Source organism: Loxodonta africana, chromosome 24, assembly GCF_030014295.1.
Source record: "Loxodonta africana isolate mLoxAfr1 chromosome 24, mLoxAfr1.hap2, whole genome shotgun sequence".
Lineage (NCBI taxonomy): Eukaryota > Metazoa > Chordata > Mammalia > Proboscidea > Elephantidae > Loxodonta > Loxodonta africana.
The window spans coordinates 37,023,868-37,040,881 of NC_087365.1; the positions used below are offsets into that span (position 1 = coordinate 37,023,868).

Genomic DNA, 17,014 nt, shown 5'->3' on the forward strand with positions numbered 1-17,014 from the left:
GCCAAGTTACTTCTTCTCTCTGTGCTTGAGTTTTTCCTCAATTAAATAGGCCTGATAAAACGTTTCTCATAGAGTTTTGTGAAGAATAATGATCATGAGTATCCTTTATTGTCTCTAGCATGTGGACATTCAGTAAATGGTAGTATAGTTATGCACATCAGCCTCCTTCCAAAAGTAGTCATCCCTGCGTCTCCTAGTTTTTATGTTTGCATGTAGGATACAGACTGCTTGGTTTTTGTGGTTGTTAAGCCCAGCTCTGCTTCAAGACTCCATGCAGGGACAGGTTGGGTTATAACAAGCAGTACCAGAGAGATGGGACGACCACTGTTTATCATGCCTGTTAACCTGGACGTTCAGTCATGACCCTGGTTATGCTAGCACTGTTAAAATTCATCACTGCTTGAATGATGTACCAGCCTCCTGTTTCAGTTTGAAGTTCCCATTCCTAATTGCCTTTGCAGAGTCTATTTCTCTAGATAGATGCCCCAAAGGTAGGTGAGACTTCATTCATTCATTTATTAGACAAACCACTAGCCCCTGGATTGTACCAGGCTTCTCGCTGGAGATGGAAGGTGAAAGAGCTCATAGCTTAGCTGGGGAGAAAGACACAGACACCTGCATTTACTTTACAAAGTAAGAAGGTAGAAGGAAGTACAGGGCACTGTGGGAGCAGAAGAGAAGCTCCTACTCCCTCCTGGATGGTGAGAGAACAGGTACCAAACCAAACCCAGACCTGTTGCTGTCGAGTCGATTCTGACTCGTAGCGACCCTATAGGACAGGGTAAAACTGCCCCATGGAGTTTCCAAGGAGCGCCTGGTGGATTCGAACTGTTGACCTTTTGGTTAGCAGCTGTAGCACTTAACCACTATGCCACCACAGTTTCTGAGAAAATAGGTAGGAGTTAGAAATAGCTCCCCCTTAGAAATGTGGCTCCTGATCCAAACCTTTGGTAGAAGTTAGTCAGGTAAAGGACTGTCAAATGGAGAAAGCAGCATGTATTAAAGGGGGGCAGAAGAGGAAGACAGATTGCAGTGAGCCTTAAACCTAGCTGTCATGAGAATCAGCTGACGTTTGTTTTAGTTGTAGCCTTCAAGGACATGTTCTCAGAGATGCTCATTCCACTGGTCTCCATAAAGTTGCTGAATCTGTGTTCATAATAAGCTCCCCAAGAATGTCTTCTGAGGCCAGTCTGGCTCCGGCTCTTGGTGAGTAGAACATGGAGCAGGAGATGAGATAGTTAAGCAGAAGCCAGACCTTGAAGGCCCCTGCAAAGCTGTTGTGAGGACTGTCTGAGTAAATGTATATACGACACTTAGGACAGTGTCTGGCACCTAGTAAGCATTCATTCAGTGTTTGTAGTTATCACTGTTATTACAGTTACTTTGTTATGGTATACCAAAAGAGAATGCCTCCAAATTTGTACATGTCATAGGTATAGGCTAATTTTAGTTATTTTGACTGTTTCAGCTAATTTAGTATAAATTCACCTTTGAGATTGAGGGCCTGGGTGGGGAGGTTGAAGGAGAAACATTTATCATTCCTGTTTTTCTTTCGCGTTTTTCATTTTGCCAGGTAGAAACTTAGCTCTTTAGTGACGACAGTAGCTGAATTCTTATTTTGGATATAGAACTTTCCACTGGTGCATTTATTATTTTGTCAATATGACTCCGTTAGTTTTCATTTATAATCTTGATTAACTTTTATAGAAATAGTTTAGTGTGCAGTATATCTCCTTTACAGAAGTAAAACAAATACCAAGAATGTAGCAAGCAATAGTAGAGAAATAGCCAGATCTTTTTAGATTATTTCTCTGGTATTTTTAGGTGGTAAAATAAACTAGAGGCTAGGCAATTGTTAGCTGTGGACCTTGGCTTAAAAAACCCAATACATGATGCCTGCTGGGGTATGTTCCTTTTGTTACCATCGGGAGGCATTCTTCTGAGTACTCTGGTAAAAACCTACCTGTTGCCGTTGACTTTTTTCCAACTTATAGCGACCCTGTAGAACAAAGTACAACTGCCCCATAGGGTTTCCAGGGAGTGGCTGGTGGTTTTGAACTGCCAACCTTTTCGTTAGGAGCCTTAACTCTTAACCACTGTAGATGCTTATGTGTATTATCTCATTTCACCTAAGTCTCACAATAATCCTATGAGCCATGTATTATTACCCACATTTTACAGGTGAGAATACTGGGGCATAAAGAAGTCTTTTCCCAAGGTCACACAGCTAGTACGTGCCCTTACTCGGGTTGGAATCTGGGATTTTTTTGTGTGGTTTCTAAAAACTGAATCACTTGCAGTGCTTGTTTTGAAATCATAAATCGAGGTTGCTTACCTGTAGTGGGCCCAATGTAAACTGCTTGGTGTCTTTTCCTGTTTGTTTTTTTTAAATGATCAGTTATCATGAGTCTAAGTCAGTGCTGCGAAATAGCCTCCATCCCTCAATCCCGAACATTTCGCCCAGTCACACTTTGTTCAGTTCTCCTCGGCTTCAGACTTTAAGGTGTATCTGCCACTGCTGGCCGCCTCTTTCCTCGTGGCCCCTCAGAACCTAAAGGCCAGCACTGATTCAACCTTTAGTTTCTCTTCCTGAACAGTACTGTCTGGCCGCCTTACAACTGCCTGCCTTTATTCAACCTGCCTTGACTAAATGCTTCACTCAGCACTCCGGCCCGTTTTCTCTCTGTGTTGGCCCTGCTCTGGAGAATGAGGCATAAATTTGTAGTTTTCACCCCTAACTACCAATATCACTTGAAGATCTTTGACACAACACAGATGCCTATGCCCCACCTCCAGAGATTCTGAGTCAGGGACCCAGGACTGGGACTCCCAGCATCTACGTTTTTAGAAAGCTCCAAATTCTGTTGCTCAGCTGGTATAGAGAACCACTGGCCAGAATGCTTTGAGCACACATTGTGGTAAACGTCCTTTTATTTTATCTTTGTGCCAAGAGAAGATTCTTCATATGGCAGATCTTTTGGGAAGGCCTTTTAAAAATAGCTATATTGCTTTTTCTCAGTGTAAATAAAATAAATTAATTCAAACATTGTGGGAGAGGGTGAAAAAAATAAAAATCATCCCCATCCGACCACCCAGAACCATTTACTAAAAACACTGAGGAGACCCTCCATTCAAACTCTCTGTTAGGGGAGAGGTTGGTATATGTGTACATATAATTGTGTATAAATGGAATCTTGATGTGTATGCTATTGTAACCTGCAGTTTTTACTTGCCCTGTCTTGGGCATCTTTGGCAGGAGTAGGTCTTTTAATACAGTTAGGAGGCTAGACTATGTTTAAGGCAGGATAGATTTGAAGTTAGTGATTAGGTTATGGAGGTGATAGCACTTTGAAGAGGTAAGCCGTGTTTGGATGGTGATGTTGGCTTATTCCAAGTCTTCTGAATATGCTGGGACTTCAGGATAGTATGGAAATGAGGTGTGGACTGAGGCTAATACATCTTAGCTCATTTGGTTATAGCATAAGAAGGGGAAGTGAAGATGCTTTTCGAAGGGTATTTTTTTTAATGTGTGAATATTTGAGTGTGTTAGACATGATGGCATATAACAGTAAATGTAATGTGGAAGGAGATAAGCTGAAAATAAACTCTTACCCATTTCACTGCTTGTAAAGAATAAAAGTACATGTGTGAGATGTTTGTTAGTGTCCACCTTCTTGGGCTGCTGTGATATTGGACATGATTTTAATATGCAGCAGCCTGCAGGTTGCTGGGGAAATGCTCTGTGTATTTAATAATGTTGCAGTCTTCCTTGTTCGTGTTTTTGTTGTTGGTGGTGGTTTGGTTTGTTTGTTTTTATGGTAAGAAAATGTCTTTGGCTTGCTTTTATAGTCAGATTGATTTTACTTGTGGGTGTCCAGATGCCAATGAGCTGAAATTAGCATAAGAAGGAGGTTGGAAAGATGTTGAACATTCTTTTCAGGTACCCAAACAAAAGATTCCTGAACAGAAATTATTTTCAGGATCTAGAGAAGCAGTCCTTTTTTAGATGAGGGTGCATTAAAGGATGTATGTGCTGGGCTGGGTAGATCACCACTGGCAGTGGGGGCTGGAGAACCTTGTTGTGAACCGGTCTTGGGGGTGTTTTGAGCAGATGAGAGAGAACCTCTCACTAACTTCACTGTGAGAGTGGTAGCTTTAAATCCCACGAGTACCCTAGCAGAATGAAAGGAGCCCTGGGCTAGGTTCTAAAAACTTGGACTTGCATTTCTGCTATAACCTTTATGCTTAGGCTCTGTGACTTGGGCAAGTCATTTGCTCTCTCTGAACCTCAGTTTCCTCACTTCTAAGATGGAGAAGAATCCCTGATGGCACAGTGGTTAAGAACATGGCTGCTAACCAAAAAGTCAGCATTTCGAATCCACCAGCCGCTCCTTGGAAACCATGTGGGGCAGTTCTACTCTGTCCTGTAGCATCGCTATGAGTCGAAATTGACTCGACGACAAAGGGGTGGTTGGGTTGGTTTAAGATTGAGAAAATAATATTTTACAGTGTTGTGAGAATTGGATAATATATGCAGAAAGTGCTTTGTATAGTATAAAACTATGCACATGTAAGGTAGAGTGGTGGTGTGTATTAAATTCAGTCCCCCCCCCCATATTCTTTATACTTTTTTCTTTGTAACGTATTTTTTTCTTTGTCCCTGGCTCCAAAGTAGAAAGAAAATGATTGTTAATTTGTTCCCTATTTGCTGCAGGGTTACCATAAAATAAATTAAGTGTATCATTTTGATAATCACTAAAAAATATGCCTACAACTTTCTTAAATGTATTGATTACTAATAAATCATGTCTCTGTTAAGTATGCCTGCTGGGTAGCAAACTTCTGAGATAACAATCCTTGCTAGCCTAGTTAACAGGCTGCTTTTTCTGATGGTGTGTCAGCCAGTCTGAGATTACTATTGATAAGGATGGTGCTGGTGATGGTGTCTAGCATTTATTATTTGCTGGGTTCCAGTATATACATGATGTCATTATCCCTAACATCAGCTCTATGGGCTATCATTAGTCTGTTTTATTACTGAGGAAACAGCCTCAAAAAAGTTAAGTACTTTTTCAAATCGTGCACACAGCTTAAATTAATGTCTGCTAGAACCTAAAGCTTCCTGACACTGGGAGACATCTGAAAAACCAAAGAGTTAAACAACTTTTAATCACCAAAGCTACAATCCAGTAGCTTTAGCTATTTCAAGAAATAGCATAGGAAAAATTATGATATTAGCAGGGCAGGGAAGCTCTATTACCAGATTTTTTTCCTATATTTGGTAGTATGGAATATGAAATATTTTTTGAGATGATGAACCATGTTATAATAAAGTTTTTTTTTTTCTCTAGTATATATCTTATGTGAAGTTTGATGTGTTTTTCTAGGAGCCCTGGTGGCATAGGAAACCCTGGTGGCATAGTGGTTAAGTGCTACGGCTGCTAACCAAAGGGTCGGCAGTTCGAATCCACCAGGTGATCCTTGGAAACTATGGGCCAGTTCTACTCTGTCCTATAGGGCCGCTATGAGTCGGAATTGACTCGATGGCACTGGGTTTGGTTTGGTTTTTGGTTCTGGTGGCGTAATAGTTAAGTGCTTGGCTGCTAACTGAAAGGTCAGCAGTTTGAACCAAACAGATGCTCTGGGAGAAAAGACCTGGCGATCTGCTCCCAGAAAGACTACAGCATTGGAAACTCTTTGGGACAATTCTGCTCTGTCACGTAGGGTCTCAGGGAGTCAAAATCGACTTGACAGGACACAACAACAGATGTATTTTTCTAAGTTGTAAGCTTGGCATCTACTTCAACAGCAGTGTAACGAGAAAAGCCCAGCCTTTTAGAACATGCAGACTGCAGTGCTTCTCAAAGTTTATCCTGCCTCTGAATCACCTGGGGATTTGTTAAAATGCAGATTCTGATTCCATAGGTCTGGCTTGAGGCCTGGAACCCTAACCAGCTCCTGGGTGATGCTGATGCTGTTGGTCCTCCAACCACACTTTGAGTCTCAGGGATCTATGAAACGGGGTATCTGCCTCACAGATTTGTTGTGCCATATACTTGGTGCTTAACAAATGCTAGCCTTCTTCCCCTCTCCTTCTAATATACCTCGGAATCTCTTGGAGATGGCCTGTATTTAAAAAGCAAATCTGGAAATGTCTGTTCCTTGCATGCCTTACCTCTGTTAAAAATCCCAGGCATTTCACAAGTAATGAGTTCAGGATTAAGCTGTAAAATGACAGATACACACATCTGGGTACTGCCTGATGATGCTGGAGGTTCATCTCAAGGAGCTGGCCTGGAACCAGGAGTAATTTAGGGAGTCTCTGTGAAAGCCTTTGTCTCTAAAGTGGCCCAAAGGTACCCTAACTGACCTCTTCCATGAGTTCTTCCAGTCTCCAATTATTCATTCAGTATTTGTCCAACACTTGATGTTAGGCAAGATGTTAGGCCCTGAGAGACCCAGAGGAGCCACCTCAGGCCCTGCCCTAGAGGCACTTACCTTTCAGTGGGAAGATAATATGCAAATAATGATTATATTACTTTAAAGGTTATAAAGGAGATAGCTACAAGTTGTGACTGGAAGCACAGAAATCTCTTCCAATCTACTTGGGAGAGCCTTGGAAATCTTCCCCTAGATGATTCAAACTAAAAAAAACTAAACCCATTGCCGTCGACTCAATTCTGCCTCATAACAACACTGTAGGACAGAGTAGAACTGCCCCATAGGGTTTCCAAGACTGCAGTCTTTACAGAAGCAGACTGCTACATCTTTCTCCCATGGAGCGGCTGACGGGTTTGGGTTTGCGCTTTAACCACTGCACCACCAGGGCTTCTCTGGGAAAAACATACGCACTTTTAATATTCCTAATCATCTAGGAGGGAGCCCTGGGACACAGAAGAAAGATGTGGCAGTCTGCTCGTAAAGATTTACAGCCTTGGAAACTCTATGGGGCAGCTCTACTCTGTCCTATAGGGTTGCTGTGAGTTAGAATCGACTCCTTAGCAGTGGGTTTGGGTTCCCCCTGCCCCCAAGGAGTCCCCGGGTGGCACAAATGGTTAAGCACTGGACTACTAGCCAAAAGGTTGGCAGTTCAGACCCACCCAGAGGCGCGTCAAGAAGACAAGCCTAGCAGTCTGCTTCCAAAAGGTCATAGCCTTGAAAACCCTATGAAGTAGTTCTGCTGTGCACACATGGGGTCACCATGAGTCAGAGTCAACCGGACAGCAACTAATAAGAATAGGCATTCCCCAAGTGCACAAGAAAGGGAAGAACTCCTGGGCAGGGAGGGGTAACATAACAAAGGCACAGAGAATGTGTTAGGACTCTAGAAAAGGCAAGTATTCCAGTGTTGAGGTCTTGGGGTTTCAGTCTAAGCTAGAATTAACTTTGCTAGCTAGTGAGCCATACTGTTAACTGCCTTTGTTGGGGCTGGTGACCAGGAGGGCAGAGGACATGGACCAAGATAATCTTCTTCTAAACCAGCTTGGGCAGACATTCCTAACCGAAGTATCATAGCTCTAGTTTGTGCCCAAAATCTTAAAAAAATGAGATAGGGAATACTACGCAATGATAAAAAACGACGATTCTGCGAAACATCTCATAACATGGATGAGTCTGGAGACCATTATGCTATGTGAAATAAGTCAATCACAGGACAAATATTGTATGAGACCACTATTATAAAAACCCAAGAAAAGGTTTACACACAGAAAAAAACAATCTTTGATGATTACAAGGAAAGGGAGGCGCAGGGAGGGGAAGTCACTAACTAGATAGTAGACAAGTCTTAACTTTGGTGAAGGAAAAGACAACATACGATGTAGGGGAAGTCAGCACAATTTGACCAAGGCAAAGTCATAGAAGCTTCCTAGACACATCCAAATACCTTGAGGGACTGAGCTACTGGGGCTAAGGGCTAGGGATCATGGTCTCAGGGGACATCTAGGTCAATTGGCATCATATAGTTCATACAGAAAAAGTTCTACTTCCTACTTTGGTAAGTAGCATCTGGGGCCTTAAAAGCTTGCAGGCATCCATCTAAAATATATCTATTGCTCATGTCTGGAGCAGAGGAGAAGAAAACCAAAGACACAGGAAAATATTAATGCAAAGGACTAATGGACAACATGAACTACAGCTTCCACCAGCCTGAGCCCAGAAGAACTAGATGGTGCCCAGCTATCACCACCAACCACTATGACAGAGCAGGAGAAAAATGTAGAACAGAATTGAAATTCACAAAAAAAGACCAGACTTACTGGTCTGACAGAAACTAGAGGAACCACTGAGACTATGACCCCTGGATACCCTGCTAACTCAGAACTGAGAAGCCACCCTTAAAGTCTACCTTTCTGCCAAAGATCAGACAGGACTATAAAACAAACAAACACACTTAAGGAACATGTTTCTTAGTTCAGTCAAGTATATGAGACCAAATGGGCAACACCTGCCAAAAGCAAAGATGAGAAAACAGAAAGGGACAGGAAAACTAGACAAATGGACGAAGGGAACCTGGGATGTAAAGGGAAAGGGAGAGAGCGCTGACAACACAGGGATTGCAACCAATGTCCAAAACAATTTGTGTATAAATTTTTGAATGAGAAACTAATTTGTAGTGTGTCTTAGTCATGTAGTGCTGCTATAACAGAAATAACACAAGTGGATGGCTTTAACAAAGAAGTTTATTCTCTCACAGTCCTGTAGGCTAGAAGTCCGAATTCAGGGCCCCAGCTCCAAGGGAAGGCTTTCTCTGTCGGCTCTGGAGTAAGGTCCTTGTCATCAGTCTTCCCTTGGTCTGGGAGCATCTCAGTGCAGGAACCTCAGGTCCAAGGGGCGTGCTCTGCTCCTGGTGCTGCTTTCTTGGTGGTATGAAGTTCCCATGTCTTACTGCTCGCTTCTCTCTTTTATATCTCTAAAGAGATTGGCTTAAGACACTACCTAATCTTATAGACCTCATCAATATAATTGCTGATAATCCTTCTTATTACATCATAGTGATAGGATTTAGAACATACAGGAAAATCACATACAATGGTGAACAGTCACACAATACTGAGAATCATGGTCCGGCTAACTTGACAGATATTTGGGGGGGACACGATTCAATCCATGACGCACTGTAAATGTTCACCTAAAGCTCAATAAAATTAAAAAAAAAAAAAGACAGGAAGGAGCCACAGCCAACATTATCAATGTCTTTGTAAATGTACTAAACTCATTTTTTCAAGATCCTTTGTAGATTCTTCTCTGTTAATCCCAGTTTTGGTCTCTTTAAGGCAAATTCTTCAGTCTCTACTTCAGAGTTCATCTGACGATGTGTTATAACCATAAATATCTCTTGAATTTAATCTCTTAGCAGTCCCTGTCCCCTTCCCCACTATGTCCTATCCTCTTTAGTTCTTTCTCAGATGATTACAACATTATTTTCCTATAAATGGCTCCCTATTGGAATTCTTGCCTTTCTCCTTGGAAGACCCAGATGAACTGTCTCAAGTGCCTCTAAAAAACTAATCCGATCACATGACTCTACTGCTTAATCCTCCAAAAGCTTCTTAACACAGGTCTAGGGTAAAATCTAAGAGATCTGTGGTTGCTCAGTGGTCAAGTGCTTGCCTGCTAACCACAAGGTAGGTGGTTCAAACCCACCAACAGCGCCTCAAGAGAGAAGACCTGATGATCTGCTCGCATAAAGATTTCAGCCTGGGAATCCTTGTGGGGCAGTTCTGCTCTGTCATATAGGGTCACTACAAGTCGGAATCAACTTGACCGCGCACAGCCACGACAGGATAAAATCTAGACTCTTTAATAGCATGACATAAAAGGCCTGCCCATTCGGCCACCTTCTTTTCTTGCTGTTATCGCCTTGTTCATCTCCTGCCTGCTTCTAGCCATACTGAATTGCTGCTGTTCCTCACAGTGTTACTGTTTTCTCACCTGCCTGTCTGGTCACATGATGCTTTTCCTGACTGAGACACCCTGCTCTGTAAGAGCAATTACTTTTTCTTTGAAATTTCTCTAATCCTACTTCCTCCATGAGCCCCTCCTGGATTTCTCACTGCGGCTTTTAGATTGGTCCCTCCCTTGTGCTCTCAACAGCATTCTTTGTATTTGGTGGCCGTTGGCCGGCTTGTTTTCACTCAGCTGTGAGCTCAGTGGGTTTTTTGGGTGAGCTTGCCAGGGCCAAGGACCACTTCTTATGCTGTGGGAGGAGCCAGGGGAAGAGTCCTTTTTATCTAAATTCTCTTTAACTAGATGCAATCAGAAGGAAAGAAAAATACGTTTTTAGTATATATTGAACCATATGTACCCATCACCCAGCATTAGTGATTAATATTTTGCCAATCTTGTTTTACCTCTCCCCTCTCCCCCGCTCCCCCATTTTTTCCTGGAGTATTTTAAGGTAACCCAAGACGTCATATAATTTCACCATGTATACAGAATTTTTAATTTACAAAATTAATAACGTGAACAAAAGCCTTGGATTTTAAGCATTTTTCTATCTAGAATACATACGTTAATATAGTGATAGTTCAGCTTCACCTCGTTAGGTGTCAGAAATAACTTAGATCAGGGCTTCTAAACCTCAGCACTATTGACATTTTGGACCAGATAATTCTTTCTTGTAGGGTGCTGTCCTATGCATTGTAGGCTGTTTAGCAGCATCCCTGGCCATTACCCATTAGATGTCAGTAACACACCCCCCTCCCCAGCCATGATAAACAAAAACGCCTCCAGACATTGCCAAATGTCTTGAGGTTGGGAGAGAAGTCCCCCCCTTTCCCCTTACCCGCCATGAACCATTGACACAGAGATAAAGGGAAGAATTTTATAGGTGTTGAAAGCTAGGAAGACTGTTCAGTAGACAAATGGGGAAACAGCCCCAGAAAGGAAGAGTGCCTGTCTCATTATTACTGTGTTTATATCAGTGTCACCTGTGTTTCCAGTCCTCATGCCAGTGTGCATCACAATCTACCATACAGAGTTCCAGGAGCTAACAGGGTGGTGTCAGAGGCTTCCCAGGAGCAGGAATAATGTCCGTGGTCCTGGTGGGGGTGTCTTATAGAGGAGGGGAGATTGCCTGGGCAGGCTGAGGGGAGTTAGAATACCGCTACCAGCAAGGACACACTGCAGCTGATTTGCAACCATGCCCAGGGTCTGCCAAGGCTGCTCATCATCTCCCATTACCAAGTATTTATGATGAAGCAGGTTGGGAAATTCTTTCCTTGGGAGTACATCTTGTGGTCCATAGTGGTAGACAAGTAAAATTTGTTTCACAGATATTACTCTGAAATCCATTTTTGCCAGAAACCATCTGTTTGTATAAAGCAAAAGGACATTGGTGGTTCAGTTTATAGCTTTGTTCAAAATGGGCTTTCTGCTTATTTCTCACAACTCAGTTAGCTAAGCAGTGCCCCAGAATTTGGTGCTAGTAGATTGAACTCAGCACTAGAAAGGACAGTCTGGAACCGTGGAGGGCAAGACAGAGCCTTCAGAGTCAGATCCATCAGGCTCTGGCTCCTACTAGTACTGAGAACTAGGGTACATAAACTCTTTGGGCCTGAATTTTCCTTGTCTGTAAAATGGGAAAAATAGCTCATAGCTCCAAGTCAGTGAGAAACGGTATGTGAAGCACCTATCACATAGTGCTTGTAATTTTTTTTTTTACTTAAGGAAGACCCACTAATAAAGGCATGTCCATTTTTCAGGCCCTTAGCTCTTTATTTGTACAACTGTAAAGTGGTTTCACTGGGTGTATGGAAAGATTATCTTGTGAGAAATGATGACGGTAAAGTACTTACTGTGTTTGCCAATTGTTGATGATATCCTGTTTAATGAAACAGAGCATGGAATCGAAATGCCATATGCGTTTTAGGATTAACTAGCTGCCTTTATCTCCTCCGTGTGCCGAGCCTGGTCCCTGTTAGAGCGTGGTCCAGGAGTTATTTCACAGAGCTGACTGCGTGTCCTTCCTGTAGTTGTTGTGTGTGAAAGATTATAGAGTGGTTTGGTGAGTCAGTCTCAGACTAGAAATGAAAGGACCATGGTAGTACAGCATTGAAAGTCCTTCTGCCCGCTCACTCTGCCGTGTTACTGGCTGATGGAAGAAGGGTTAAGAAGTCAGACTTCAAGAGAAGGAACATAAGGCCACCTCGGGTGTGCAGGCAGATTTTTCTGGTTTCTGTGGAAATCAGCTGAAGCCTTAGAGTCCAAAGGACGCGTGTGTGGAGCTCAACGGTTGGTGAGGCTGTAGCGCCTTAAAGGAGCCTTTGCTGCATAATGTGGGAGGAATAGAAGGAGGAGATAGTGGCGGTTTGAAGAGTGCAAAGGCAGGACTGGTGAATGAGATGAAAGCAGTGAAGAGGTAGGCTTGGATCATTCCATGGAGGTGGAGGCCCTGGAAACAGGCACTCTTTTTTTTTTTTGTTTTTAGCTGAGTTTCTAATCTAAAGCAAGCATCCAGAGAAGACCTTCAGAGGAGTGTGAAAAAACATCCCCTTTGCTTTGGGGCTGTGATGATCCCCTCTCCTGCATCAAGACAGGTGATGCTTAAAAAGTGGAATTTGGAATAGCAAAGGAATCACTGATGGGGAAGAATGTGGGAGACTCTGAGCATTTGTACTTAGCCCTGGGTATGTCTGAACCCAGGGAGTAGTGTGTCGTGCTGTGACAGGGTTCTCCTATGCTTTCCCAGCCTTTGGGGTTGTTTGGGAATACAGTGATCTAACCATTGAAAAGGACTCTTTAAAAAAATAAAATCACAGTACAAACATTTTGGGTGATTGCCTCATTTTAATATCTAAAGGTTTTTAATGTTTTTGTTGAGTGGAGGTAGGGAGAGGAGAGGTAAACTGTACAATGTACTTTTTAAATCCTGAAAGAGCTTCTAGGCCATAGAATCAGTTTAAATTAGTTTAGATGAAATGAGTGCCTAAAAGTGTGATATGCTATAGGAAGCTGAGCCGTGAGCCAGCCGCTTCTCTCTGTACAACTGTCTTCATCAAAGGGACTGTCTTAGTTATCTAGTACTGCTATAACAGAAATACCGCAAGCGGGTGGCTTTACCAAAAAGAAATTTATTTTTCTCACAGGAGGCTAGATAGAAGTCTGAATTCAGGGTGACAGCTCTAGGGAAAGGCTTTCTCTCTCTCTCTATTGGCTTCGGGGGAAGCTCCTTGTTCCTTGGCTCTTTGGTGCTGTTCATGTGGCTTGACGTCTATCTTCCCCCAGTTCTCCTTGCTCACCCGCTTGTTTAATCTCTTTTAATGTCTCAAAAGAGATTGACTCAAGACATACCCTACACTAATCCTGCCTCATAACAAAGACAACCCATTCCCAAATGGAATTCTAACCACAGGCATAGAGGTTAGAATTTACAACACATATTTTGGGGGGACATAATTCAGTCCATAACAGGGACTCACTAAAGGACTCTGTCTGGTGAGTCAGAAACCCTGCATCTGGGTAGTCTCACATGAGTTCTTCAAAATACTGCCGATGTAGGTGCTGTTAAGGGAAGTGTTTGTGAGAATGCAGAGATAAAACAAAGGTGCTGAAACTCCAGACATTTATTTCTGCGTTTTCAACGATACAGGTTAATTTAAAAAAAAAAAACAAAAAATTATATCATTCCTTCCAGCCAGGTTCTCCACAGAGTCTACATATAATAATGGAAAAGGATTCTAAGGAGAACCTATAAGACGGTGAGGTAAAAAGAAGAGAGTGTGCCTTTTCACCAACAGCCACTCCTGGTTCCACAGCTTTCCCCACTGGAACACGTGACTGGTTCCACAAGTGAGTGAGACTGTACCCTCAGCTTTGCTTGAGGTCAACACCTGAATTCTTGGGCTGCCTGGAAAAACATTTACTGGATTAACTTACCAGTTAGTAATTGCAGTTTATTACTACTCATAGAGACTGGAAATAGAACACTTAGAGGTTTATTTTTTCTCACAGGTCAGCAGCCCAGGACTGGACTGACAGTTTCATGGTATCATCAGGAGCCCAGGCTCCTTGTCATTCTCTTCCACCATCCTTATCCTAGGGCCAGGGATGTTTGTCTTTCTGCTTGTTGGAGTGCCTCAAGTACCTATGCAAGTACCCAGCTTCCAGTCTCAAGATTGCTTCATGGCCCCAGATGGCTACTAGAGCTCCAGTTATTATGTCTATATTCTTAACATCAGGAAGGCCAAAAGGGGAGGGGGAGGGCAGAAGGGGTGTGTCATTCTGGAAATCATAAATATCAGTTCCACTTAAATCTCTGACCCAAATTTAGTCACATGGTCATATGTAACTATACGGGAAACTAGTTTTTTTAGTTGAGCATATTACCTCTTCAAATACAGTGGGTTCTATTACTAAGAAGTAAAAGGAGAGTGGATATTGGGTAGGCATCTGGCAGTCTCAGCCATCATCAGGTTGCTACTGCTTTGTATAGAACATCTCTCTTGGGCAAATGTGGCCAGGCCTCTTCAGCGGTCCTAAAGTCACTGGTACCCTGCTTATTCTTTGTGGTGCTCCCAAGAACCAGGATCATCCCCCGGTCCAAACTGCTGCCACTGGAGTGATGAAGTTGGTTTCACTGATGAAACACATAGGAGCCATAGAAAACAAGATTTTTAAAAAACTACACATGGGAGTCACTTTGCACAGAGGATGGTTGTCTAGGCATGTGACGGGCACTTAAGGCTTCATGGACCTCTCCTTCAGCCCATCTGAGAGATGGGCCTTTCCTGATGTATGAACACTTGACCTCAGAAACTTCATGCTTCAGCCCAGGCCCTGAAATACCACATCATTTCTTTTCACTCTGATCCTTTAGAGCACAGTAGTGTATCAGAAGGAAGCATTTCCTGACCATACATGCCCCCTTCTTGCTGCAAGGCGTATTTTCCCACAGATGTAGGGCCGTAAATTAGTTAAGAGAGCACTTAAACACTTTTTTAATCCATAGTACTACTGGAACATCCTAACAGGGAGTCCCATAGGGACAATGAAAATAAGTGAGTCATCCAAAGTAACATGTGTCATATTGTTTGCACCCAGTAGGTGCTTAGACAGTGTTTGTGGAATCTCATCACAACACAACTGAAAAATGAGAATAATGAGTTAAATTTGGCTACATTTCAGGTTAAATGGGTTTCAGTGGGCCTATTTCAATAGAAAATGCATTCAAAATTTCAAACAGCAGACACATGGAAAACTGCTTTTTGGAAAAATGGCCTTTGGGAATCTCATTATTTATATTCCGAGTTCACATGTCTCTCACTTTTTTCCTCATCTCCTTCTCCCCAATATTTTATAAAGAATTTTTTCAAACATAGAGAAAAATCGAAGGAACCGTATCCGCCACCTAGATACTACAGTTAACATTTGCAATGTTTGCTTTATCACATACCTATTCATATCTCTATCATCCACCCGTCTTATTTTTTGATGCATGAAGTAAGTACAGACGTCAGTCCACTTTACGTTTAAATACTTCAGCGTGCATATCAGTTAACCTAGAGTTCAGTATTCGTTTAGTCTTTTTTTTTTCCTTTCAATAAATTCAGAGTGAAATGTATAGATCGTGAGTGTACCATTTGATGAGTTTGAACAAATACATACTGTATCAATGTACAGAACGTTACTGTCACCCCAGAAAGTTTTCTTGTGTCCTATCCTAGTCAGATCTCTTCCCCACCTCCCGAAGATAACCACTGTTCTGATTTTTTTCACCTCTTATCAATGGACTCCTATCAATGTACTGCTTTTGAGAATGGCTTCTTTCACTCAGCATACCATTGTGAGATTCATCCATGTTGTGTGCATCAGTAGTTTGTTCGCTTTTTATTGCTGAGAAATATTCCATTTTGTGGATATACCAGTTTATTTTTCCATTCTTGTTGGCAGGCCGTCTTTGGCCACTATGCATAGAACTACAATGAACATTCTCGTGCAAGTCTTTATGTGGTCATATGTTTTCATTATCTCTTAAGTAAATACCTAAGAATGGAAGTGCTGGGTCATTAAGTAGTTGCAGTGAGGTGAATTACTTAATATGGCCCTTCTAGCCGTAGTTTTGTAACTCCCACCAAGAGTGGGTGGGATTGTGCAAATGAGGTATGTGAAACCTTAATGGGATTGGTCAGGTTTGACATCCTGCTAGGCTTAAAGGGAGACACTGAGAACAAGAGAATAGGAACTATAACATGGAAGGCAAAGAGGGAGAACAGTTACACTGGGAATATCAAGAAGCAGTAGCAGGGAAATGGCAGCAGGAGATGGCACAGTGGGCTTCCTGCCCACGGAGTGAGAAAGCAAGTGCCTCCGAACTGGAGGCTTGCTGGTGGAGTAGGGCGCCTCTGGGAACTTGGTGAAGCTACACTGCAGACCCACAGAACTACAGCTGAGCACCTTTGGGCAGAAGCTTACTGGTGGAATGGGGTGCCTCTGGGTACCTGTAAGCAGAACTACAAGAGTTTTGTAACGCTTGCCCAAGCAGGACAAAGGCCAGGCTGAGGGGCCAAGGGCCAGGGAGAGACCTGCCTGCAGGCACAGCTGAGGAGGCTGTTTTGATTGAAGAAATGTATCCTGGGTGTTCCTGATCCTGAATTGTAACCTGTTACTTCCCTAATAAACCCCATAATCGTGAATATTGGCTGTGAGTTCTGTGTGGCCACTCCAACCAATTGCCAAACTCAGCAGAGAAGTAGAATGTGCTGTGGGAGGAACAGATGGTGTCAGAATTGGAAAAAGTGCTGGCGAGAGGGAATGTCTGACCTCTCTGCCTCATAGGAATCAGTCCTGAGCTGTTGATCTTTATTCACCGCCCCCTCTTGTGAAGTTAGGGGAGTTCAGACGACGCCCCCACCCCACCATTTTTACAGTAGTTGTTCAAATCTTTTTTTTGATAACTAGAATCTTATACTTGCATTGCGAGAGGACCTTATAAATCATGTAAGCCATTTATCTCATTTTACAGACACCGATATTGAGGCCCAGAAAGTAGGTAAAGAAGAGATTCAGAGTAACA

At 42.6% G+C, this 17,014-nt stretch overlaps 1 protein-coding gene across 1 annotated transcript in view; it reads left to right on the plus strand.

The window, feature by feature from the left end:
- CTNNBL1 (catenin beta like 1) overlaps window positions 1-17,014 on the plus strand; it is a 221,218-nt gene that overhangs the window by 147,798 nt on the left and 56,406 nt on the right. The window lies entirely within an intron of this gene.